At 36.4% G+C, this 26,452-nt stretch overlaps 1 protein-coding gene and 1 long non-coding RNA gene across 2 annotated transcripts in view; both read right to left on the bottom strand.

The window, feature by feature from the left end:
* LOC123876427 (ubiquitin-like protein 3) overlaps positions 1-26,452 on the bottom strand; it is a 191,144-nt gene that overhangs the window by 53,929 nt on the left and 110,763 nt on the right. The gene's annotated exons all lie outside the window — the stretch shown is intronic.
* On the bottom strand, positions 9,114-26,135 carry LOC123876435. The gene is made up of 3 exons (XR_006798356.1): positions 25,970-26,135; positions 24,131-24,144; positions 9,114-9,126 (listed from the first exon to the last, which is right to left on the bottom strand). It is a non-coding gene; the product is annotated as an uncharacterized LOC123876435 (long non-coding RNA).

The raw sequence follows: 26,452 nt of genomic DNA, 5'->3' as shown, positions 1-26,452 counted from the left end.
ATTACCAAAGGAACTTAGATGTTAAACAATTGCGATTAGCCATTTTGAATCAAGATTTTTTCAATTCTATTAACCCTTAGCTGCGATCTCACATCATGTTAAGTGATGTGCAGTCTAAGATGGAAGCGGGCAATCTTGGAAGAGATATGGCAGTTTTTATGAAACCCTTATCGGTTTCTACACAGCATCATACCGGAACGCTAAATCGCTTGGCAATACGACTGATTAACTGAGTTACCAGAATTGTCTATCAAATAGAACATCAACGGTTTCAATGGTTTTCTTTATGATCTGCCTAGTTCGCAGACGAAATATCTATATATTAATAAAATTATATACTTAGTGTACTACATACTGTAGGTTTCAATGTTCCTACAACAGGTAGAACTAGGTAAGTTTTATTCCAAAAATTAAGGTTCGACCTCTTTGGACTACCATGAGTAGAATAAAACTATAGGCATCCACTGTCTATGCTCTATATAATATAATGCTTGGATATACCGAATACTGTTTAACATATTCTTCTCAATAGTCCCGACAGGTATGACGAGATAGTCAATCTTCGGGTAACAATGCCCAAGGTCGCATATCAATCAAAACACCCTTAAGTAGCATTACGAGCCCTAATCCCGTAGATACAAGAGTGAGAATAGCATGCACATAATATCACCCGGTATGTAGTCTAGTAACTCTGGATTACAAAGGGGGTGTCATAGACCGCGAAAATAACGTTTTGCTGAATTTGGCGCTGAGGTCAGGTGTAAAATGAAGGCACTCGCAAACGTCGGAGCGATTACATTGACAAAGGGAACACTGGGAGGTTATTATGGAAAAGTGCGGGGTCTTAAGAAAACCATCAAAGAAATAGCCCTTATATTTCCTAATAGCTGATGCCCGCGACTTCGTTCGCGTTAAGGTTTTTTAATTTATTTATGTACCAAAATTAATAATAATAACAAGTGTAAATTAAAAATTTATAACACCCCCAACAAGTGAAGGTTACAGTAACTAGAAAAGAGCTGATAACTTTCAAACGGCTGAACCGATTTTCTTGGATTATAGCTAAGAACACTCTCGATCAAGCTACCTTTCAAACAAAAAAAAAACTAAATTAAAATCGGTTTATTCGTTTAGGATCTACGATGCCACAGACAGATACACAGATACACACGTCAAATTTATAACACCCCTCTCTTTGGGTCGGGGGTTAAAAATCAGACACTACTCAATTTATTTTAGCAAGTGACATCCCATAGGAGTAAAATGAAGCACAAAGAGATGTGTGTGACATGTCTTTCTATAATTTTATTATTGCCTACAATTATAAATTTTGCAATTTTATTTTTGTCTCGCTTCCAACAATATTATAATTTCCTCTAAGTGATATCTGGTTCTATGAAATATTTGTCATTGTGTTCATAACATTCATTATTATCATCAATTAAATTATAATTCCTGTTAATATAACGCAAACCACAACAGTACGTATTTGCCCTATTTACACTTGAATTCATATATCGGCTCACTTTACCACAGCTTATTGGGGAATGTATTAATAATGCAACATGAAAAATTTATTAATTATTATGTTGCCATGGGTTTATGAGTACAGAATGTGGTTGGTGAACGAGGTGAAAATTCGACAATCATTTCGGCAACGCATTTATTTATTGGCAACCTGTGGTCAGCTATATATTCTATTAAAAACCAGTTAAGTGCGAGGTGGATTCGCGGACGAAGGGTTTCGTACCATCATACAAGAATTATCACTTTTAATTTTTTTTTCGTGGTTGCCATTTTAAATTTTTTATTATTTGTTGTTTTATGTATGTTGTTGAGCTTTCAGTTGCTCACAAGATGGTGTAGAAGGGTGTACTGACCCCCGACCCAAAAAGAGCGGTGTTATAAGTTTGACGTGTGTATATGTGTATCTGTCTGTGGCATCGTAGCTCCCAAACTAATGAACCGATTTTAATTTACTTTTGTTTTTGTTTGAAAGGTGGCTTGATCGAGAGTGTTCTGAGCTATAATCCAAGAAAATCGGTTCAGCCGTTTGAAAGTTATCAGCGCTTTTCGAGTTACTGTAACCTTCACTTGTCGGGGGTGTTATAAATTTTTAATTTACACTTGTTATAATATGTAGGTATCTAAGATGTTTAGATATAGATATATAGATGTCCGAAAGCAATGATAAGGCTCATGATCATTTCCTGATAGTAGTTACCTACATTACCTAACATAAAGCATCGAGAGCCCCATCAGTCACAGTCGATTCGTCGTGAGTTACGCCGCTCCGATAACGGACGCGATGGACATTCCTATGGTAAAATGGCCCTTTGATGGAGCTGGCCACTGATGACGCATCATTAGCGACAGCATTACACTGAGTCCTGTGTAACTGTAGCTGTAATTAAAACACGATACTTGACTGATAGAGCCGCTACTTTTGATGTAGCGGTACATCAAAACAAATAGAACGTTGTTTAAGAGGGGTCTCTCCGTCACTCGCTCCATACAAATGTAGTTCGTCTCTCATTGGAATACTAACCAATCATATTCAATGGAATTTTGTAGAAACGTTCCGGGAACTAACATCTATGCCTGTGGTTTTCCAGATTTCCGTTAAGATATTCGGTTTCAAAGTTACGCGGTCTTAAAAATACACATACAAATCTTTGAGCCCCTGTAATTTTAAAACTAAGTACATATTTTTAGAAAAATCTAAAACACCACAGGCACAGATGTTACTAGAATATGTCTGCGAAATTTCATGGGCTTTGGTTGCTTAATATTCAAATGAAATTGGGGCTACGATTGTATGGAGTAAGTGACGGAGAGAGCCCTGTTAAATGAATTACGATTGTCTAGCTCCAACTAGCTAATGGGTGTCTCGAACTATAGTAATTCTACTATCGTACCGCAAGGCACCGTCAAGGTTTACACCCGTACGTAATCGCACGGGCATATACTAAACGATTTGCCTCCTCGTTTCTAACCGCTAGGACATGGAACGGCATCATTATCAGTTTTCCGGTTTCCCCTACACTTTTAATATGGGTACCTTTAGGTCAAGGGTGAATAGGGATCTTAATGTAGATAATATGGAAAATCTAGTGTTTGAACAAACCAAATCTTCGAAGCTTTTGTTATGTTCCTGCTTCTTCCATATTTTTACTTACTTTACTTACTATACTTTGTAACTATATAAATAAACATGAAGAATACATGGAGAATAAAAATAAATAAATAAGTATGACTAAAATTCTTCTATCCCGTCGATTCGATTTGAGTCCAGCCCTCGAAGTATAAAGCTACGAAGACAATACTCGAATGTCCTAATTTACTACTTTCTAAAATATTTCAGAATGGCCTATCAGGAAATAATCGATTATTATCAAAACACAAGTAATATAATTATTGTATTGTTAGAACAGACACATTGTAATAGGGTACTAGCCATCAATTAGTTTATATCTCACCAATAGTAACCGAAGGGCGAGAGCTCGTAATTGCTCCAAGAGACAATGGAAGGGTCTAATAGACCCCAAGATAAGGATCCGTGATAAACAATTGGGCTTTATTCAATTAGAATAACTTAAAGTAATAATTTGATGATTCTGAATATTGATAACACTTAGTTCAGTCATTTTGTACAGACACTGGTGTGTTCCTTTTATTTATCCACAAAAAATGTGGGGAATTTAAAAAAAACGATGTATGTAAAAAAAAAAGCTAAAACTTAAGTTAGTTTTCAGCGTAGTTTAGTTTTAATATTAGGTATTTTACGCTTACAAATTTTTGCAGCGTATTCTGAAACCATCTAATCGGTAGGTACCTGGAAACAAAAGAAAAAAAAAGCTGTTAATATTTAAACTTATGTTTCTATAACGAAAACAAAGAAACAATCAGTGTTAGTAGGTGTATTCGTTTAAATACTTCAAAGTGGATTTCTATCAGAACAATGCAATTCAGAACATTCCACGAAGGAGATTTAAATATAACGCGAATCAGTTCATTTGAAGTCGCGAGCTGCGTTCCAAGAGAAATTGTTAGGCAAATTTATAGAGTCAGATACAATATAAAATCTTAAACTAAATCCCATTATTTCAGTGTGCACAAGAAGGTACGTATACAGAAAGAATGAGTACGCAAACATACAATAAATAAATGTAACGAGAACTGTAGTTTACTTGAGAATCCAATTTCCGAGTCCAATATTTGCAGTGTCGTCGAAAGCGCTCGCCGATCGCCGAAGATATGAAATCGAGACGTGGACGAAATACTTCACGAGAGCGAACGACTGAGCGAACGACTTCAGATTTCAAGAATGAAACTCAAATATCAAATTTTCACCCAAGACTTCATTCTAAGGCGTCCATTAGACGATAGGGTGTATTATCAGTTTTGCCACAGTCACTATGTACTATGCTATATTTTTTTAAACATAGTATAATATTGTATACTTTGAAAAGAGCAATCATCGATTTTCTTGCATTCCGATTTCCAAACCTACCATTCAAAAGCACTGACTAATAAAAAAGAATTTCTTTCCTTTCAGGTCGATATCCAAGCTCTTAGAATAGAATATATTTTTATTCCATTAATTTTTTACAAGTGATTTTGAATGGTCAAAATAATTTACCACTGGGTCGGAATGCCTTTCCCACCGAGAAGAACCAGCAAGAAACTCGGCTTAACTTAGAGGCTAAACTTAACAGGCTAGAACTCTACGTTGTACTCTAATTCCCTAAGTCATAAGTTCAGCATTATTATTAGCTGAAAGTAAATTAGAATTTAGGGTGGTGTGGCTTCGAAAAAACCTGCTTCTGAAATAGCTAAATAAACCAACGTAGGGTTATGCCCGGCCACATTAACGGCCAACAACGCGATGTTTAACGGCGTTTCCCGTAAAACGTAGATGTAGCCACGATCAACGGCATTCACAATGCCGTTTGGCGTTAGACGATTTTACCTGAAGAAGTTGAATGCGTTGATTATCGCGATAATTATGGCGTCGTTGGGCATTGATGTTAACCTTAATATAGCCGCAACATTACAGATAAATGATGAAGATACATACCACAGATTTCATCTCATGTTATTCATTTTCAATAGAATTCAACGTGTAAACGAAATACCCTCACGGGAGTGTGAAAATCCTTGAACTTTCAGATTGAATGTAAATATCAAGAAAATTGGTAAACTTCCACGGTTCGCCACCTAAATAAAGGTCGATAAATCTTTTGTGAAAATATTTTAGGATCTTGAGCATGTGACAAGTGATTCAGATAATATTATGATTGATCTGAAAATTGCCAAGAAACTGGCCTGTTCATCCTGATATCGTGATAATATTATTCCGCGTGGGTTAAAGTTTTTAAAATCCCGTGGGAATCCTTTGATTTTCCTGGACAGAATAGCCTATGTGTTAATCCAATGTGTGACGTTGTGCGTAGGCATACCTAATCTATATCCATTCTTAATTTCAGCAAAATCCGTCCAATAGTTTTTGCGTGAAAGAACATTGACAGAGTAACAAACATACACACACACAAACACACACACATGCAACTTTCGGCTGTATAATATTAGTATTATACTTATTTTGATGAAATCTTCAGCTTTGAACATCTGTTGAGTATTACACAAATTGTTCGAATATTGATGTGCTGAATAATTGATAAGTAACTAAGTTCGAAGGTTCACAATTACTTAAAGGTATACTTATCTCGAATATCGAACAGTTTTGAACTCCTGACCCAATTACTTCTTAACATCTTCTTTCAATTTGAATCATCTTTAAAGAGAGTAAAACCTAACAAATTACAAATCGTTTTTAGGTTTCCGTACCCTATTATTAAGCCAACGCTGTTCGTCCGTCCGTCCGTCCGTCTGTCTGTCAGCGGGCTGTATCTCGTGAACCATAATAGGTAGAGTTAAAAGTTTCAATGAATGTGTATTTCTATTGCCGATATAACAAAAAATAAATAAAAATCCAAAATTGCTGAGTAAAATTCAAAAAAGTGTTATTCCTTACGATGGTACGGAACCTTTTGTGTATCAGTCCGATTCGCCCTTGACCAATTTTTATTTTCTTCTGAAATTCTTCCTTCTTTCCGACTTCAAAAAAGGAGGTTCAGGAGGACTGAAAAGGTTCACTTCAAATCGAAGAGTATTTTACGCCCCCGCTAATAAAATTGAAGTTCTATCTTGAAATCCGAAGTGGCATTAATGTTACGTCTGCTTTTCTAAGAAATTGGAAATATGAAGGAACTTGGGGAAATATTGCAAGTAGCTACTTTGAGGATTAGGAACTATAAGCTCTCAAGCGTTTACTATATTTTCACAAGTTTCAACAAGTTACAAGAGGAAGGTTCGAAGTTTTCTGATAAGTTCGGAAAGATAGTTTTCCCGTTTATTTCCCCGAGCAGTTCCGATATTATTTTTAACAGAAAATTGTGAAATACTTCAATCATTGGTACTTCTTCTCTCGCAGTTTATTGGACCAATGTTTAACTTCTCAAACTTCTTGTGTATAGCGCAACTTACTGAACAGATTTCGATAAAATAAAATTAAAGCTTTAAGGCCCGAAGCGTTCAGTACAGCCTTAATTTGGGATAAAGTTGAAATTGATAAGTACACTGAACAAATCAGAAATGTCAGGGATCCGTAGAAAATACCAGAGAACTTAACCAAAATATGTAGTTCAACGGATTGCAAGCTGAAGTGGCAATGGGCGGGCACATAGTTCAGAGAACTAATTGAGGTTCCAAGGCGCTGAAATGGCAACCTCTCAGTGGAATGCACAGGGTTGGCAGACCTTCTACTAGATGCACTCACAACATCGAGTTGCAGTCAATGGCTGAATTCAGTCGGCGCAAAACCACGTTTCGAAGTTCCTACAAGAGACCGATGTCCAGCAGTGAACGTTTATCGGTTGATGACATCGACGACTGAAAATACAAGTGTAAATTAAAAATTTATAACACCCCCGACGATCCAAAGTATCTGAGTTTTCCAAAACATCATTTTCAAATAAATAATTATGTATTTAGGCAACGTCCATCTTGACAACTTGACATTTGTCTATTGACATAATATTATGAACCTAACGGTTATCTAACCTTCTTTTATAAAAGAAAACTAGAAAAGAGCTGATAACTCTTAAACGGCTGAACCAATTTTTTTGGATTATAGCTAAGAACACTCTCGATCAAGCCACCTTTCAAACAAAAAAAACTAAATTAAAATCGGTTCATTCGTTTAGGCGCTACGATGCCACAGACAGATACACAGATACACAGATACACAGACACACAGATACACACGTCAAACTTATAACAACCCTCTTTTTGGGTCGGGGGTTAAAAACACAGAGGAAGTGCAGCGCGTTTGGGCGCATCTGAGCGTGCCGAGCGCCACAGTTCTTATGTTGATATGTTAATGGGTCAAGATCTATACGATAGAGCGTACCTACTTTGAGCATGCTCTGTAGATTTCAGTCTGAGCCCACACAAATGAGTCCAAACTCAAAAGGTTTCTCTATGGCCTCCTCCTGCCTCCATCGTACCAGGTTTTTTTCGACTATTAGTATCAATCATCATTGATCAATGTTAAAGGGTCACATAACACATGATTTTTAACAATGCAAATAGCCATGTTTGCATACAACACAGCATGCAAGCTACCTCTTGCATACAAAGCAGTCTTGATGCAAAGAACAACCAAAACTAAACCCTATTAAATACGTAATAAGTTTGAAAGTTGCAAATTATAATCAAAATTCGGTTCGGTTACCGTTGCTTGATGTATTATTGTTTGTTTGTTTCATCTGCAACGTGTTTTGATTCTCGTACAGTAGTGCCTTGACTTAGGTCTTAGATTAATAGGATACGTGAACTGAATTCAAAATACTGAATAGGTCTAGAAATGGTACAGTACGTTCAGAATTCTGAATAGGTCTAGAAGCTTTTCGCCTTTCAGATATGTACCTAGAGCATAGTGTATTTTCATAACATTTAATTTTCATCTACATTTTTTATTCAGATACAAGTTAGCCCTTGACTACAATTTCACCTGGTGGTAAGTGAAGATGCAGTCTAAGATGGAAGCGGGATAATCTGGAAGGGGCATGGCAGTTTTTATCAAAGGAGTTTTTTCAAAGCTGAAAAATGAAAAACTATTTTTCTGTCTAAATAAAATATAATACATAGACATTTTTTTAGTGGCTCACCACTACTCAGGGCCCCAAGTCTACTATTGCAATTGTGTTTCAGTTGTCTATCAATGACATCTTAATTGTTACTTTTAGCAATTTTGGTAGTCTACTAATTCAATGGCGTCACAATTGTTTTCCGATGGCGTGCCACTGGCACTTCAATGACACAATTGTAAATAATTGGTAGTCCCGTACTTAATGACAAGTCAATGATCGAATTTAAGCGTAGTCTGCTAATAGTTTGACAGTTGCAATGACCATTGGATCGCCATTGAACTATCATTGATGCGCCATTGTGCTGTCATTGCTTTTAAGCCAGTGTTTGTTTGGTTTTACAAGGGTTTTTCATCATGTTTAGCAATAGTTTGGGTATTTAGTTGTAAATTTTTTTTTTCAGATGTTTGCTCAGAGCACATGCTTTGCATTACAGTCCAATCACCACAGGCAAGATTGTAAATGCATGTTATATTTTGCACAGTATTGCAAACAAGACCAACACACGTGCCTCCACTCATGCCTGTGGAAGCTCTTCGTCTGCAACAGGCATGTGATTTAATTTTTGTTTATTCTTAAAAAAAAATACAAATTTCCACAAATATGTTTATTCATTTAACATAAAAAAGAGTAAAACATCCTTTATATAAGAGTAATATTATTATGAAATAAACAACATTATTGTATATTTTAGGATGAAAACAATTCAAGGGCCGAGTTGGAAAGTGCTATTGAAGCACAGCATTCACAAAGCCACGGAGTCAACCAAGGTCTGCTTGAAGGTAGGGTGCTGCAGCAGGCTCTCATCAACAGGCTGTGGAGAAATACATGAAGTTAATAATAAATAATTGAAATAAATGATTTTGAATTTTGACTAGACTTTGATTAGATTTTTAAAGAAAAAATAATATTTCTTTCCTATAATCCGCATAACTGTTTAGCGATTATAGCGCCACATAGGAATATTAATTTTTCTTTAAATAACATGGAATTCCACAATGTAATGTCTGTTTCTATTCAATATTTGATTAGATTAATATTGGAAACTCCAAGCATAGTAATTGATAATAATTTGCTGATCTGACACCATTACCAGAGTACTTTCCATTTAATTTCTTTGAACAGACACTAAATTGTACCTTGAATGTAGTCATCAGATTCTGATCCTGATAGCTGTTTTGTGCGACATCTCTGAAAACAATAAACTACTGTTTATTCAATTTAATATAATGACTAAATTGTTTTTAAATATTAAATGAATAAAAAGGCAACCTTTTTCGAGGGGAATGCAACACTCGTTGCATCTCCTGCTCCTCCTGCTGTCCTGCTAAATACAGCAGCAAACTTTTCAATTGCTGCAGCCAGCCTAGCAGCAGCTTGGTTTGTTGCAGTCCCCAGTCTGACAATTGCTGCAGCCAAGTTCTCCGTCGCCTGGGCTTGAGCCAAAATGCGTCTGCATTTTGGCCTCGATATCTGCTCAAGCCTGGCCTGCGAACGCCGCTTAGCCAGGCTTTGCCCCGTCACTGGTGCGGTTGCAGTGACAGGAATGGCTCTCCAAATAGTCTAGCAGCGACGAAATCTGCTCCACTACTACCATTTTCGCAGTCCCTTATAATATTCACACTTCACAGATTTAAATATTCTGTCTACCTAGGTAGGTATTCGCAAGTCGCCTCAAAAATCAAAAATCAAAATTCAAATTGCAGAACTATCAAATGACATTGACATTTAATGTCAATTCGACAGTTACAGATGAAATATAATTATTTTTGACATTTTATTTTTTAGATCGCACTTAAAATTTATCTTTTTGGCTTATTATGATCATTTTACTTAAGGCTTAATCTTTAAAACACAAATAGATAACATTTATAATCGAATCTAGCTTAAATAAACGTTTTTAATATGTATTATTTTTTTTGGACTCATTTTGGCAAACGCTTTTTGAGCAAATGGCAATACCAACTACAATGCAACTGCAATCCAATTACAAGACCATCGGTCGGCCATTGTGAATTTAGTAGACTACGAAATTATGAACCAATGGTAATTGAATTAAAATTGCATTGTAGTTCAATGACAAATCATGTAAAATAGCAGACTTGGGGCCCTGATCTTGCGTCCTGTTACTTTGGACCACCTGTCTTGTTGTGCTTTGTTAACGATCCAAGACACCATAACCACTTCAAACTCTTTGTGTTAGTGCCATTACAAGTAATTCAAAGAACATCTTTATGAAGTCGAGTACAGTTACTAACAATAATATATATTAATGTACAAGATAAATAAATAATAATATGGCCGTCTATATTATTTTCTTCGGTGTAGGAAATAGGAATATTAGGTTAATTGGCGCTAAACGGATTCGAGACGTATAATCAACCTCTGCCTCGTGACCAATATAGATCTATTAGAAACCGCAAGAAACTCTAGATTAACGGTGACTAACTGGTCTCCACTGCCACAGTTTGGCAATCATGCAGTAGGACTACCGTCTATCCAGTGTCAATTTACACTAACACCGCGTTCCGCTATAGGACTATTACTTTTGTCATAGTCATCGTCTTAAACAATAGACGTCCAACAGTTGAAAAAAAAATTTAAAGAACTTTCATGAGCCAGTCTTATGCCACCACGTTAACCTCTAAGGGCCGGCGCACATATTTGGCGGAGCGCGGCGGAGCGCAGCGCAGAGCATACCCGCGAAGTTTTCTAATCGTGTGACACATTACGCGAATTACTACCAGAGGACGCGCGGGACTGCGCGCGGATGCGCGAGTATCCGCACGGATGCACCATTGATTTTAGATATTATTTCAATGAGGACAATGTCGATAGTACTTTGACTGTGAAAATTGCTCTGCGCTGCGCTCCGCCATATGTGCGCCGGTCCTAACTAGGTGGGCAGGCGATTTCATGTCTAAGAAAGCAGGATACAAGGACTATCATATCATGTAATAATTAAAAAATCACTTGATGAATAGTGGACGCTTAATCAAATAAACCCAGCTATTTAATAATAAGAATTTGCACCACTTTCATGGTTCTAACTTCCAATCATTGCTCTACCCTTGTAGTAAATTGTACGTTTATTGCCTAACTGTATATTTGTTAAACTGTGTTGCAGTAACTAACAGTGACTAAAGTTACTAACAGTTATAATTGTCACTGGGTATTAGTAATTTTGTTAAACTGTACTAATTGGAAGCACGATGACTAAATTAGTGCCTTCTTGACTATAGCTTCAATCTGCGCGGTGTGAATTCCGTTTTCTATTCCTATTTCCTTTTAGTGAAAATAGTTTTCTTTGAGTTATATATGATGAGTGATGAGTCTTTATGAAAAAAACTTCCCACTGGCGCCCAAGTTGAGTTACAAGCAATTTGTACTTTAAGAATAAGATATTAATATAGACACGTTTTTTTTTTATTCAAAAAACCTTTTGAAAGAGCCTTTAAATTCGCTAGTAAATCACAAGCAATTTTCTCCTTTGAAACTGGGAGATTTACATAGGGGAGATATCCATAAAATTCAAATACAACTCGATGAGCTGTTGGTTAAAAAGCGGTAAGTAGGAACTTGAAAAATCAAGTGGCGGATACCAAATAAGCTTGAAATAAGCATAATTTGCGACCACAGCCTATCAACAGCACCTTTAGTACGACTTGGCAATCTCGACAACGCTGATAGAACATCGAACCACTATAAAGTCAAAGTAATAGCACAGTTCACGACAGTGAGGGAACATCTAGCAAAACGTCGTGGCTTCGATGTCATTGGCAGGTGTCATCCATATGTTGGTACATTTGACGAATGGAGCCCTAAAGTAGCCCTATTTTTCTTTGATTTTATGTCACCATAGCCTAATACTTGACATATCGTCGATTCAGGATCAAACCGAGAGTTCCCTCACTCTAGTTCACTCTGGTGATAGGGACCTAATAACGATTGTTTACAGCCATTTATTCAGTCTTCGATTTTGCCTTACAATGTTTCTGCTTCAGGCTGCGCGCTGGCGGTAGGTGAAATGAAATGAATTTATTTCTTTAGGACAGCTTGTATCACTTATGATATTACGAGTATGTCAACGCTCTACCATCAATTCGGAAAGCAGCAGAAGCAGCATTCTTCTACTGAGAAGAACCGACAAAAACCTCAGAAGCAGATGTACGAACGAATGCGGACTTTAAAACGAGTGAAGTATTAAAAGCTAAAAGGCCCATCATGCTTTGATGTTGTAGTATTTTGGTACACGAAAAATATCAACGTTGTCGAAATGTCCAACTTGTACTAAGCTAAGCTGTATGGTATTGCAAGGTATAAGTAGGCGGTATGTACACACTTGAGTCCCTTTGAGACCAATGTTTCAGTCATTTCGTACGAGCGGACGCTGAAGGGCCAGTCGAGGGCACCCGAATGAAAAGGTATAAATAACATCACATGGGAGTAGAGCTTAATTAGAATTACCCTCATTTTGATTGATAATGATAATAAACCAGTGTGGAGATGTTCGTAATGTTTATTCTTAATGGGATAAATTATTGTACTAAGTATTCGCTTCTAAATTATTATAATTGCGCTCGATTTATATATTTAGATTTAATTTTGTCTTAATGTTACAACAATTTTATAAAGGTCTATTAAACTTCTCGAGAAGTACATTAAAGTCTAGTACATCTTAAAATACTGCAGGTAATAATTAACAGGGCTCTCTCCGTCACTCGCTTCATACAGTCGTAGTTCCAATTTCATTTGAATATTAAGCAACCAAAGTCCATGAAATTTTGCAGACATATTCTAGAGACTAATATGATAAATTGGAACTACGTTTGTATGAAGCGAGTGACGGAGAGACCCCTCTTAAAGACTCATTCCGGACACACTTCACAAAAATGTGGAAGACATCCGTTACCACATCCATTCGATGAGGAAGCCTTATCGAAATCTTAGCATTAGATGTTTAGGGGCATTGTACGATTTGTCCAATTTATATTTTTTCCATAGCGTATAAACTTGCAAAACATACTTTATTAACCCCCAACCCAAAAAGAGGGGTGTTATAAGTTTGACGCGTGTATCTGTGTATCTGTCTGTGGCATTGTAGCTCCTAAACGAATGGACCGATTTTAATTTTGTTTTTTTTTTGTTTGAAAGGTGGCTTGATCGAGAGTGTTCTTAGCTATAATCAAAGAAAATTGGTTCAGCCGTTTGAAAGTTATCAGCTCTTTTGTAGTTTTCTTAAAGAGATTTTTGTGTTGGGGGTTTTTAAATTTTATGTGATATTATAGTTACCACAAGTTAGAACTGTTTCCTTAATTACCTTTATCGCGTTTGAACAACGGAATTCTTCATTAGTACTGAATTTGTGAAACTTTGCAACGACCACTAATGCCAAAATCCCTGAATACTAAAACACTGGAATCAAAGGGAAGTGTGCTCTTCACTGTGCCATTGTAGAGCGCAGCGGTCCTTCAATTCGCATTGTTTCGAAAATGTTATTATCTGCAGTTGTCCACTGAAACTAATTTAATTTGCCTGACGAGATGCAAGAACACTATCAAAAAGTTATTGTTATACTACCTTAAGAGGGGTCTCTCCGTCACTCGCTCCATACAAACGTAGTTCCAATTTCATTTGAATATTAAGCAACCAAAGTCCATGGAATTTTGCAGATCTCTTCGGAGATGGAGAACAGAACTCCTCAATGGATAACAGTAAATTGCTCGCGATCAGTGTAATAGATTAGTAAACAGTAGGGTTTTAACTGGGCATAGCATATTATACATAGTACAGTGGGGCCACTAAATATTGTGATATAAAAATTTTTCAAAAGAAATTTCTTTTGATTTTTTTTTTATAATTAAAGCATTTCTAGCAGAGACATGAATCACACAAAATGTGCTCTACTCAGTGAACTCAAAGAGTTTATTCTAACTAGACCATCTTTACAATTTGGCAAACTGTACGTTTATATCCTACGCTAACGCAGATAAAAAGTTTTATAAGGTTTTACTAAGAAAAGGTAAACAGGTATTGTTTTTGTTTATATTTTCTTTTAAATTCATCTATCGAGAGTACTTCACAGCTCCAAAAACAGAAAGCAGCCATTGAACCACAACGAGAAAGCCTTTTTACGTTGTTTTTATAACTACCCTCAATAATACCGGGTCTGAAGTTTTTCTCAACGCCCACTCAGCCATGTGCGAGGCCTCTCCGCAACACGAACGCTAAATAGCTACTCGATACACATTGACCCAATTTCCGGCTTCTTTTCGGGGTGTCGGCAAATGTTTACTCTTTTTAATGGAGCATATAATCGACAAGGGCGAATTATGTTTAACATCGGATAAAAGGATCTTAAATCCCGTTCTAATTGGTTTTTAACTAAATTGGCATTCTCGCTTGACTGCAATCCCACCAAATAATGGTTGAAGATGTAGCCTAAGGTGGAGCAGCGCGCTTGCCTACTTGACTGACTGGTAAATCCAGAGTTTTAGTTTGGTACTTTACAAAGTAGCTCAATACTTTAATAATGAATCTGACTGAGTTCTTTTTGTTTATAATTTCACTGCAGTTACTACGGAAGACGTTTTTTTCTTTTCTAATACAGAATTGTTGAAGTGGTTAAAGTTAGTTGAAGTGGTGAACGGAATTACGGGCTTGCGGTTTTGTGGTATGGACTAAACTTACCATAGTAGCTATACGGGATGCGGTGCATAATATGCTAAACTTATCAGTGGTGCATTTTAAATTTGTTAGAATAGGACATAAGTTTCATTTTAGAATACGCCGGAAGACACTTCTTTTCTATTCTTTATTAGGATACTCGTAACTCGGCGGGAACGTGGTACTACATTAATTCTTGTTGTTATAACAAACTGCTTTTGTAAACTTTGCATATTTCTACAAATAGGTTGAAGATTTTATTAGTTTTCTCAGTACTGTATCATGATAATAACCATTCCAATACGTTGTAAGATGCCCTGATTTCGAAATTCAATATATTATATTGTAAATCGTAATACCTAATCATAATCGAAAAATAATGTAAATTGAAATTGTAAATTGTAGATCGAATTTGACACAGTGTTAAAATATAAGAACTGTCTAATTTGGCGTTACATTACGTCTAGTACGTTTAGAGCAAAGAACACTTAGGACCATAGGTACACTTTTAGGATTTCGTACCCGAAGGGTGCCAACGGGACCTTATTACTAAGGCCTACACCACACTTGACGGAAATTCCGACGCCGAACTTCCGCGTCGGAACGCCAATACATGTTATTACATATAAATTAATAATAACGGGCACACTACGTGGAAGATCGGCCGTTCCGTCGCGGACCGCTCGCCCTCAGCATCTGTTCCGTCCACTAGTCATTTATAAGCCATAACATGTCCGACGCGCAAGTTCGGCGTCGGAATTTCCGTCAAGTGTGGCGTAGGCCTAAGGCGCCGTCTCCACGGACGACAGAATCGCGGCGATGGTCTCGCTGTGCCACCAAATTCGATACAACTCTTATAGGCCAATCTCCACAGGGCGATACTATCATATTTTCACAGACTATGTATTACTATTGCTGCTATAACAACAAATAAGAACAAGTGTAAATTAAAAATTTTCAACACCCCCGACAAATCATTTTCAAATAAATAATTATGTATATCTCATAAGACCCTGTTACTAACACTATATGGATGAAATAGTCCGAAATAAATGTTTATTATTATTATTATTATATCTAGGCAACGTCCATCTTGACAGCTTGACAATCGTCAATTGACATAATATTATGAACCTAACGGTTATGTAACCTTCTTTTCTACAAGAAAACTAGAAAAGAGCTGATAACTCTTAAACGGCTGAACCAATTTTTTTGGATTATAGCTAAGAACACTCTCGATCAAGCCACCTTTCAAACAAAAAAAACTAAATTAAAATCGGTTCATTCGTTTAGGCGCTACGATGCCACAGACAGATACACAGATACACAGATACACAGATACACAGATACACAGACCCACAGACACACAGCTACACAGATACACACGTCAAACTTATAACACCCCTCTTTTTGGGTCGGGGGTTAAAAAACTGAGATGGCGAATTTCGAAATTCCGTCACTTATTTTATTGTTTCTTTGATTAACACAATTAATTATAAGAATACACCTCATTTCCTTCACTCTTAAAGGAAGTTTTGATATAAAATTTAAATAAAAAGCTAATACGCTTTAAAGTGAGGGGCACTGCAGAAGTCGAGTGGCGATAAATTGAATCGCTCAAACGATTCAGGCTTAAAAGGTCCTTTAAGAACTCAAAAGGGGCAGGTAAATGAGTGTATCAAGGATTATTATTATCGTAAACGCCCACGTTTTACTTAACTGTAGTGCAGCATAAAATTGGAAAAAACCGGCCAAGTGCGAGTCTGACTCAAACGCGAAGGGTTCTGTACCATAGTACAAGATTTATCTAACACTTTTATTTAAAAAACTGGCAAGTTAATGGCGGACTACGCCATCTATATTTTTTAGGATAGACTAGAATATAAATAATTTAATTTGCTGATCCAACACATGTTAAACACAATAAACATTTACAACAAGTGTAAATTAAAAATTTATAACATCCCCGACAAGTGAAGCTTACAGTAACTAGAGCCGATAACTTTCAAAAAGCTTAACCGATTTTCTTGGATTATTTATAGCTAAGAACACTCGATCAAGCCACCTTTCAAACAAAAAAAAAAACTAAATTAAAATCGGTTCTTTAGTTTAGGAGCTACACACGTAAAACTTATAACACCCCTCTTTTTGGGTCGGGGGTTAAAAATAACGCCTTAAAATCTTGCCAACGAAAAGACCCAAACTCAGCTAAATAGCTTTTCAATTTAGCTGGTAACTTATCTATGTCACAATAAATTATAAATTCTTATATTAAATTAATTATGATTATAAACTCCAAAAACTCTTTCACTGATAGATAGCTCTATTATCGCCGAGTGTCCTGCTATAAATCAAGCGAACAAAGTCACGGGATAAAGCTAGTAAGAATAATATAAAATGTTCATTCTTCATTTGTAGAGTTTCCAATTCAGATCGCGCAGTGCAAAAGTCCACAAAGCGTTTTTTAATAATTTAGCGTAGGAAGCTAAATTGGAAGGGACGCCCGATCAAAGAATAATTGAACCCTTGTTTGAATTAAACTTGTGGAAAAATCTTTATTTTTGCCATTTTTATTAAATTTCTTTATAAATTAGGAAGGAAAATCTTTTAAAATATTTAAAGGTTTTGAGAGGAATTTATTTTGCGACTGTAATGTATAGTTGATCAAGTCAAACAAACATTTTTTGTGGTTTTCTTTTGCGCTTTGTTGCGATTTCTAGCTCGGGAATGAAATATTTCTTACACCCAAAATATGGTGTCATGAACCCTAAAGGATTGGGACCGACTCGCACTTGACCGGTTTTTAGAATTCCGTACCTTAAAAGGAAAAATGGAATCCTTATAGGATCACTTTGTTGTCTGTCTGTCCGTCCGTCCGTCGTGTCTGTCAAGAAAACCTATAGGATAATTCCCGTTGGCCTAGAATCACGAAATAGGTAAATGCGAAAACAGAGAAATTGAGGTTAATTCACAAAAAAAAAGTGTTCAAGAAAAAATTAATTTATCGAAACAGTGGGTCTTGACGATTCAAAAGTCTAATTGAATAAAAATATTTTTTACTTAATCACACAAAGATGGCGCTGTTGTCATTCATTATCTTGCTGTGTTGCACATAAAAATATTAAAATATCTTTTACCATGGTACACTACGGAACCCTTCGTATGCGAGTCCGACTCGCACTTGACCAATTTTTGTGATTAGTGTAGATGAAAATAGTTTTCGTTTTATGGTCGCGATCTTTCAAGTTGAACCGAAAGTATTTATTGACTACTTCGTGCTACTTCTCAATAACGAAGTAAAGTAATTTAAAAGCTCGGAGTTCATCACTCCGCGTCATCCCCAGGGGAAATACATACGTAACGTCGGTGCAGACCGCTGGTACACAGGGGACTAAGCGACCATTGATATAAAACACCAAAGATACACAGTTCCTTAGTAATGTAACTAAATGAAATCTCTTTTAATACAAAAAGTTAGTTACAAGAATTTGGCTTACAAAGTAAGAAATCATTTTGATTTAGGGTTGATCTTCAGTCCTCTTATATCGGATAGAAAATGCGTTATTTTAATGTCAATTTGTCGGCATATTGCGCATTAAGGCTATCGTTGTCAACGATCCCCCGTCGATTTCCTACGTATGATATTATTGTTCTTATCTCTATCTGCCCTGGTTCGTGCATTCTCGGTTCCTAGATCGGTACATTTGTGATAACCAAATTTCAAATTGCTGTGATTGGCTGAATTTACCATGTTCTTGCTGCGACAGTGAGTTTGAGCCACTAGCGGAACAATGTTAGCCGGTCAGAAATGATTGCAATTAGTCAACCTGTTTGACGTCCGTGTTCTGTTTTCGATTACAAAAAAGAAAAAATTGTTGTTGCAATCATCAATTTTAGCAAATAGTGAAAGAGAGTCGGCCAATCAGAGGTCACAACTACCGTCACACTTTCTGTCACACTATGGCAGTAGGCATACCGAGTAATGAAAACAATTTTTCATTCTGTCTAGGTCGAAGTAGGGTTGCCACCTGGCTCTTTTTGATTTACAGGCTACCACCATCAAAAATACGGGGTTTAGATTTGAAGAAATTTGAAAATTTGAAGTATTTGAAGAAATAGGCGGTGGTTCTCTCTGAAATGCATGGAAAGCCTATTCAGATATTTCAGTTTATTTGTAAGTTTTGTATTTTTTCTCTGTATGTTGCCGTGTCTTGATTGGTGAACTGTGTTTGCAATGTGGTTTTAAATAAAAGATTTATTTATTTAAATAGCTTTTAAAAACTCTTAGTGTTGTAAAGCAAAATGTTATACATTTCATGCATACAATATTTTCATTTCAACTTAAAATTACATTTAATTTGTAATTCCACCTTCACAGTATCAATACTATGGCCGTAGCCAGGAATCGATTGCGGGAGAGGTTTTATTAGGGCCAGAACTGAATCCTGTCATGAGGAAAAAAACATTCGCTCAACTTTATGGGCTAATTACCTGGTTAGTGGAATTTCGCCTTTCAATTTGACAGTGAGATAAAATACAACAATAAAAAAGCGCGAGCGCAGTGATCGTAAGTGTTTTTGGTTCAATACAGAAAAAATTAAAGTGAAAGGGAAAAGAGTGTAACCATAGCAAGATTTTATTTTTAAAGCTTCCTATTCATACTAATATTACGAATACGACAGTATATCTATTTGCCTATCTACCCTTTCACGGCCCATCTTCTTTACCAAAATTTTGGTACTTACTATTCAGAGGTAACTTGCATCCCAGACATTTTTTTTAGGCGGCTTTTTAGCCCGGAAAATCCCCCACGGAATTTTTAAAAATCTAAATTCATGCAAACGAAATTGCGGGGTTTACACCAAGTAATAGAAATTCAAAGCGCGAGTGAAGTGAGCGCGAAATGTTTGATATATTTCCAAAAAAAAATTGGTAAGCAAATGCAAGAAATAGTGTAAGTATTATTTTAGGCTTAGGTTTTTGACGGCTTCTCAGGCGCAGTCGCCATTTCAAAATTTCTGGTCTGGTGGGAGGCTTCGGTCATGGCTAGTTATATGGTTAGTATGGCCCTAACGGCCAAGAAGACTGCATCATCACTTACCACTAGAAAAGATTAAAATCACGGGCTAACTTGTATAAAAAAAGGCTTACATCCTCAAACCAAGCCCCGCCGCCTTGGCTACGACCATGATCAATATCGAGTGGGTTTCGGCTACGCATTGCCGCAAAAGGAAAATATTCTTTCTACTGGACATAACGTCAGTGTTTTATTTCGCCAGCCAGCTCCTGCTGAATTTCTAAAAAACCGGCCAAGTGCGAGTCAGACCCACGCACCGAGGGTTCCGTATTCGGGTATTTTTTCCGACATTTTACTCGAGAAATCAAAAACTGTTATGCATTAAAAAAATATGCATAAAAATAAATAAAAATCTGTTTTAGAATGAACAGGTAAAGCCCTGCCATATGATAACCCACTTGATATATGTAGTTATCTTACTTTGAAAATTGAAAATACTAATATTTGTTCATGAACACATGACATACGGATAGAAGGATAGATGGACAGACGGACAGACGGAAAGACTGACAGAATGACAGACAACGAAGTGATCCTATAAGAGTTCTTTTTTGCTTTTGAGTTACGGAACCCTAAAAATATTTAGTTTTATTTGCCCCGTATTTTATTTTCATAATTACAGGTTTCTGTATCCTGAAATACGGGGTAACCAGTAAAATACGGGGCCTCTGGCAACCCTATTCGGAAAACACTGTCACATTCAAGTTAATGTCAAATATTTTGTTTTCAATTACAGAAAGCTGCATCAATCATTATTACAATATTTTCTTTGTTGTGATTGGCTGAATTTTTGAGTTTCAGCCAATAAACAGACTGTTTGCCAATTAAACGTCATAACAATATAAATGCCAGAAAGTTTAACCAAATAAAACAAACTTAATGAGAACCTAGTGAGAATGCAAACGGCACACAATTTATAATACATAATATTATGTTAGTCGTATATAATAGATATTATAGTAGTCGTTCACTTTGGTAATAGTCAGATTGTCATCAGTAAAATTGATATTGGTCGATGTATCGTAAATTATTGTTTCGGTGACAAATATTTTTATTATCTATTTATCTTTGAACAGAATGGAATAGAATGAAATGGAATGGAATACAATGATAAATTTTTATTCCTGTAAACTTTTAGGTAAACTTCAAAGTGTTTTTGGATGGTCAGAAAAATTTACCACTGGTTCGGAATGCCGATCCTACGTTTTCTAGGGTTTCGTACCTCAAAATGAAAAACGGAACTCTTATAGGATCACTTTGTTGTCTATCTCTCTGTCTGTCGTGTGTGTCAAGAAAACCTCTAGGGTACTTCCCGTTGACTCAAAACCATGAAATTTGGCAGGTAACCTAACTGCGTAATTTTGGGTAGTTTTTTTAATCGATAAAGAAAGTTTGCGACATTGTTCAATAAAAAATTTGGATTCCAACTCCTCAACCCTGATGTTGCAGGGGACCTGACTACTAAAGCTAATGGGATTTAAAAAGTGTCGATTATTAATTGATATTGAAGGTATCTATACCAAGTAAACACTTTGTCGTTGACCTCAACCCTGATGCTGTAAGAAATTGCATTCCTAAATCCTGGTGATCCCTCGGGATTTGAAAAGGATCATCCGTTTAAATATTCTTACGTGATACAGAAACAAGTTGCATCCCGGGGACGGGCTATTACGGAGAGGCAACTTTTGTTCTGGGAAATGAAAGGATCGGGATTTTTAAAAACCTAAATCCACGCGAGCGAAGCTGCGGGCATTAGCTAGTTGTAAATATATTTAGAAGCTACTATAAGATAATAGATAAGGTACTTATTTCCTTATATTTTTATTGTATGGCCGCGCGCGGTTTTAAATTATAAATTGCACGTCCTGTCCTTTTCTGTAATACATTTTTTTCTCAATATCTACCGCTTTATCTCATAGCAAGAGTCCGTAAGACATAATACAGTGAAAATAAGCAAAATATACAATTTTTGCAGTTTCCACGTCAGTACCTGTCGAATTTTTCTAACAGTGTAAGCAGCAGAGCTGAGTTTACCATCAAGTGTTGATATGTGGGTGTTCCATAGAAGCTTTGCATCTAACATTATACCGAGAAACACGGGGTTCTCCTTTATTTTCAACATATGATTATTTATCAATGAATTTATGTCATTTAAGGTCCTGGTATTGGGCAGTGTGAATTCAACACACTTAGATTTCTTTGCATTTGGAAGTAAATTGTTAGCAATAAATCAGAGAGTGACCTGTGATATGGCATTACATATAGTATACATTGTCAAAAATTATAATATTAAAGCTGTGCGTATTGCGTGAGGAATAGGTTGCAAGAGAGTTGCAACTTGCAGGGTTTGATGCATGCGCTATTGCCAGCAAACATGAGACATATTTTTATCTACAGGCAACGTCTACGCATAACGGTAGGTAACGCATACGTCTAACGCAAGTTGAAATGTACCAGTGTATTTAGTTAGACCTATCGACAAGTTTGGAGTTGGGTGCAGTCTAAATGTGGCCCGTGTGTTTAGACTGTCAGTTTCTGTCAGTTTCACGTGTCGTCCCCCGCACTTCACCACCCCGCTTGCACAAATCGAGACAGCACGAAATTTTCAAGATTTCTGGGTGTAATTTCTGGTTTTCGTAGTTCCCACATAATTATAACAATATAAAATATATAACGATAATTTTTTTACTACATAATATTCATTAAATTTTCTAGGTCTGTGGTTTTTCCAAATTTCATTAAATTGCTTCGTTGTCTAGAAAAACGAGCACAAAGTTGGGCCTTTTTTTAAAGAAAAATACAAATCTTTGAGCCCCTGTAATTTTAAAACTACATATTTTTAGAAAAATCTAAAACACCACAGACACAGATATTAGTTTCTAGACTATGTCTGCAAAATTTCATGGACTTTGGTTGCTTAATATTCAAATGAAATGGGAACTACGATTGTATGGAGTAAGTGACGGAGAGAGCTCTGTTAAAGCTTGTGTGAATTCTTACGAACGTCAATATTATTCAAAATTACAAGAAATCAAAAAATAAAATTCGGATTTCGTAAGTACACGTTTTTCGGATTTTTTCCTTTACTTGTGCTATAAGACCTACCTACCTGCCAAATATCATGATTGTAGGTCAACTGAAATTACCCTATAGGTTTCTTGACAGACAGACAGACAACGAAGTGATCTCATAAAGGTTCCTTTTTTCCTTTAGAGGTACGGAACCCTAAAATCTTGGGTTTAGCATATCAATGGCAGGAACTAATCAATAGCCAGCGAGCGACCAAACATTATCGCCTCGTTCGTACAGCGCAAACAGTTTTTTTAACTATCCCGGCAAAGTGTACTCCCCGTTCGAAACACCGGAGGGCAATTTATTTTAATTAGATTGCCCACAGAAGACATTATCAACAGACAGACCAATTCGGTTCGGTCTCTCTTTATTTGTTGACTACAAATACCAGCACAATTGCTTAGGAATGTGTTTCTAACGGCCGAATGCTGAAGATATAGTATCTTAATAAGTTTGTAAGAGAGTATTTCTTTAGGTATTTTCAGGATTTCGCAGCAAAACCACGAACTTATATTCTATTGTAGGCAACGGGTTCATACTATGATTAATTTGATGTTTTTTATTTGCCGATATTTCGACTCAGTTGCATGAGTCATAGTCAACTCATGTGGGATATAAAAAAACATCAAATTAATCGTGATATGTACCCGATAGGAGTTCTGCGCTCAGTAGTGAGCGGCGGCGATAGGTTGAGATGTTAATGCATGCCGACATTATTTTATGCGAATAAAGAAATCGGTTGAATGGGAAATGTCTTGGGTAATACATATTTACGTTCAGGGACTTCATAACGAGCCATGCTCCCCTGGTATTGTCTCTTATTTCCCTCCCTTCCATTTTTATGTCCCCATAATTCCCCTGCCTTTAGGTACTAACCGAACAGACTCGCCTTTAAAGACTACACAAGGGACCAACTTCACCACTCCCAACTTACGTTCGAAATTTGAACGTAGTAAGTAATAAGCATTGTTGTTGTTCAAGTTCTAAATGGGACTAAATCGATCTTCAGTTCGCTCGGAAGTCGGAATTGAAGGCCGAGTCAGCAGACATCCCGAAAGACAAACCCACTACCCTTCAAAACGTTTAAAATTTAGATTTACACTAAGTTTGTTAGTACTTTATGATAATAATTAAGTTAGAGCCCGCTCAATTATAATTCTAAGTTGGGAAAACTTGACCATCAACTTACTGGCGTGTCATTAAGTCTAACAACATCCTTAAAAGGTAGCGGCCGCTAGCGGAATTAGCAATTCGATTGAAACGTAAGTTGGAGTTTGATGTTGGTCCCGTATGTAGAGCTTTTTATTCACGTATTTGCGTCGGCCCTTACTGCTCTTTTTCATATCTTTGTTATTATGTTCCGTTGTTTCTGCTCGTTGTATGATTTGTTACGGTACAGATTTATGTAGTCGACTCATTGTGTTGTAGCCCTGTAAAGTGTTAATGGATTTAACAGGCCTAAGATTTTTAATACTAATAAAATTGGGACAAAAACGGGTATGTGGCTACAGTTGGCGCCCTACAATAGTTAGGTACTTCTTTACATACTTAGTATACAAGTGTAAATTAAAAATTTATAACACCCCCGACAAGTGAAGGTTACAGTAACTAGAAAAGAGCTGATAACTTTCAAACGGCTGAACCGATTTTCTTGAACTAAAAACTAAATTAAAATCGGTTCATTAGTTTAGGAGCTACGATGCCACAGACAGATACACAGATACACACGTCAAACTTATAACACCCCTCTTTTTGGGTCGGGGGTTAAAAATAAAGTCGCTTCCCGCTGTCTGTGCTTAGATCTTTTAAACTATGATATAGATAGAGTGATTCAAGAGGATATGTTTATACTTAAAGTTTCATATTGTTTTAATGTTTAAACTATCGTGAGTGATTTCCATTTTAAGTAAAGAATGTACCGGCTATGTACTCACGTATTGAGTCGATGTAAGTACGAATATGAGTAGGTATAGCCGGTACATTCTATAATTAATATTGTTTTGTGTTAATTTGCAACCGTGCGAAGCCGGGGCGGGTCGCTAGTAAAATTATAATATCAAGACAAAAAATCTAGGTGTACCTAAATGAGGTAAGTATGGAAAACGATATGGAGGCAAAAAACAGGTACGTATATAATTATAGCCTGCGTTTTTTAACAGATATGTATTCTGATAAAAAGTCACTAGGTATGTTACTATGTAACTATTAACTATGTACAGTCAGCAACAAAGCTAGGTTTGAACCCACCCATAGTCACTCGTACTGGCGGGTGCCAACATAGCTTTTGTGCTGACTGTACACCGGTTGTGTTCCCTACACTCATTATTGTCATAAAATAATTGACGATCAGAATAATTTTTTATTACTACACGGCTCCACACGTGGCTTCTAGAATTTTGTCTAGGCTTACAAGTCTATTACTCACTCAGTCAAACCAGCGGGTTTACATTGGGCGACCCAGCACTATCCTCTCCCATCCTCTCTATGTATTCACACCAGGCGGAATCACACCAATTTGTTCTTTCCATATTGGGTCTAGATCTTCTATCTTTTGGTTTTTTTTTTTTTTACCTTATTGCATTGCATATTTAAGTATTTAAAATCAGAATTTAGTACTTTCTTTGTGATACCAGTCACAAAATATTTATGGCTCAATAAACGCATGTTAACAGTTCACACATGCCACTGGCAGTATCAAATCACATACACGGAGCAATGATTTTTCCAGCGTAACTCCAATTTGGCGATAAAAGCCCAAATGCGTCCTTTTAGCCGCTCATGTATTATTCAAATGATTCCCACTCGATTGCCCTTTATTTGTATGTACACGAGTACAATGAGCTCTGAACGGTGGAATTTTAGTACAGTTTTAACCGATTTTGCGCATTTAAAATGTTTTTGGCGTGCTAATTTCCGCAACCCGTTAAATATATTGAATAACTAAGTAATATTGTGGCTAATTCTGTTGTATATAATCTCTAAACTAAATCAAAATGGCAGGTCTAAATCTATTGCTGTCCCTTGCATAATGCTCCTTGAGGAAGAGAATGGCACTAGATTTGATTGTGACAATTTAGTTTAGTGATTTGTGTACAACAGAATTAGCAACATTGTGCAATGTGCATAGAATATTTTTCACTTACCTGTGTAGTGAAACAATAAACTTGAATGCCTTTACTGTAAGAGTGAATATGCCACTTTCTAAAAAAGTGCGCTTTAACGCAGACCTCATCATTGCTTTTTACACAACTGCCCAAAAAAAGGAGTGTAATGTTTTCAGGGTGTTTGTATGTGAGCTTCTATAATATTTCTCTATAACTTCTAAATGCCTGAATAGATTCGGATGTATTTGGTATCGTCAGAATTCTTACATCATCCCAAGTGAAAGTGACTATATGAAAATATATTTTTGAAAAAATGAATA

The sequence above is a fragment of the Maniola jurtina genome, chromosome 21 (assembly GCF_905333055.1).
Source record: "Maniola jurtina chromosome 21, ilManJurt1.1, whole genome shotgun sequence".
NCBI classification, from domain to species: domain Eukaryota; kingdom Metazoa; phylum Arthropoda; class Insecta; order Lepidoptera; family Nymphalidae; genus Maniola; species Maniola jurtina.
This window is presented reverse-complemented; position numbering and strand designations above follow the sequence as displayed.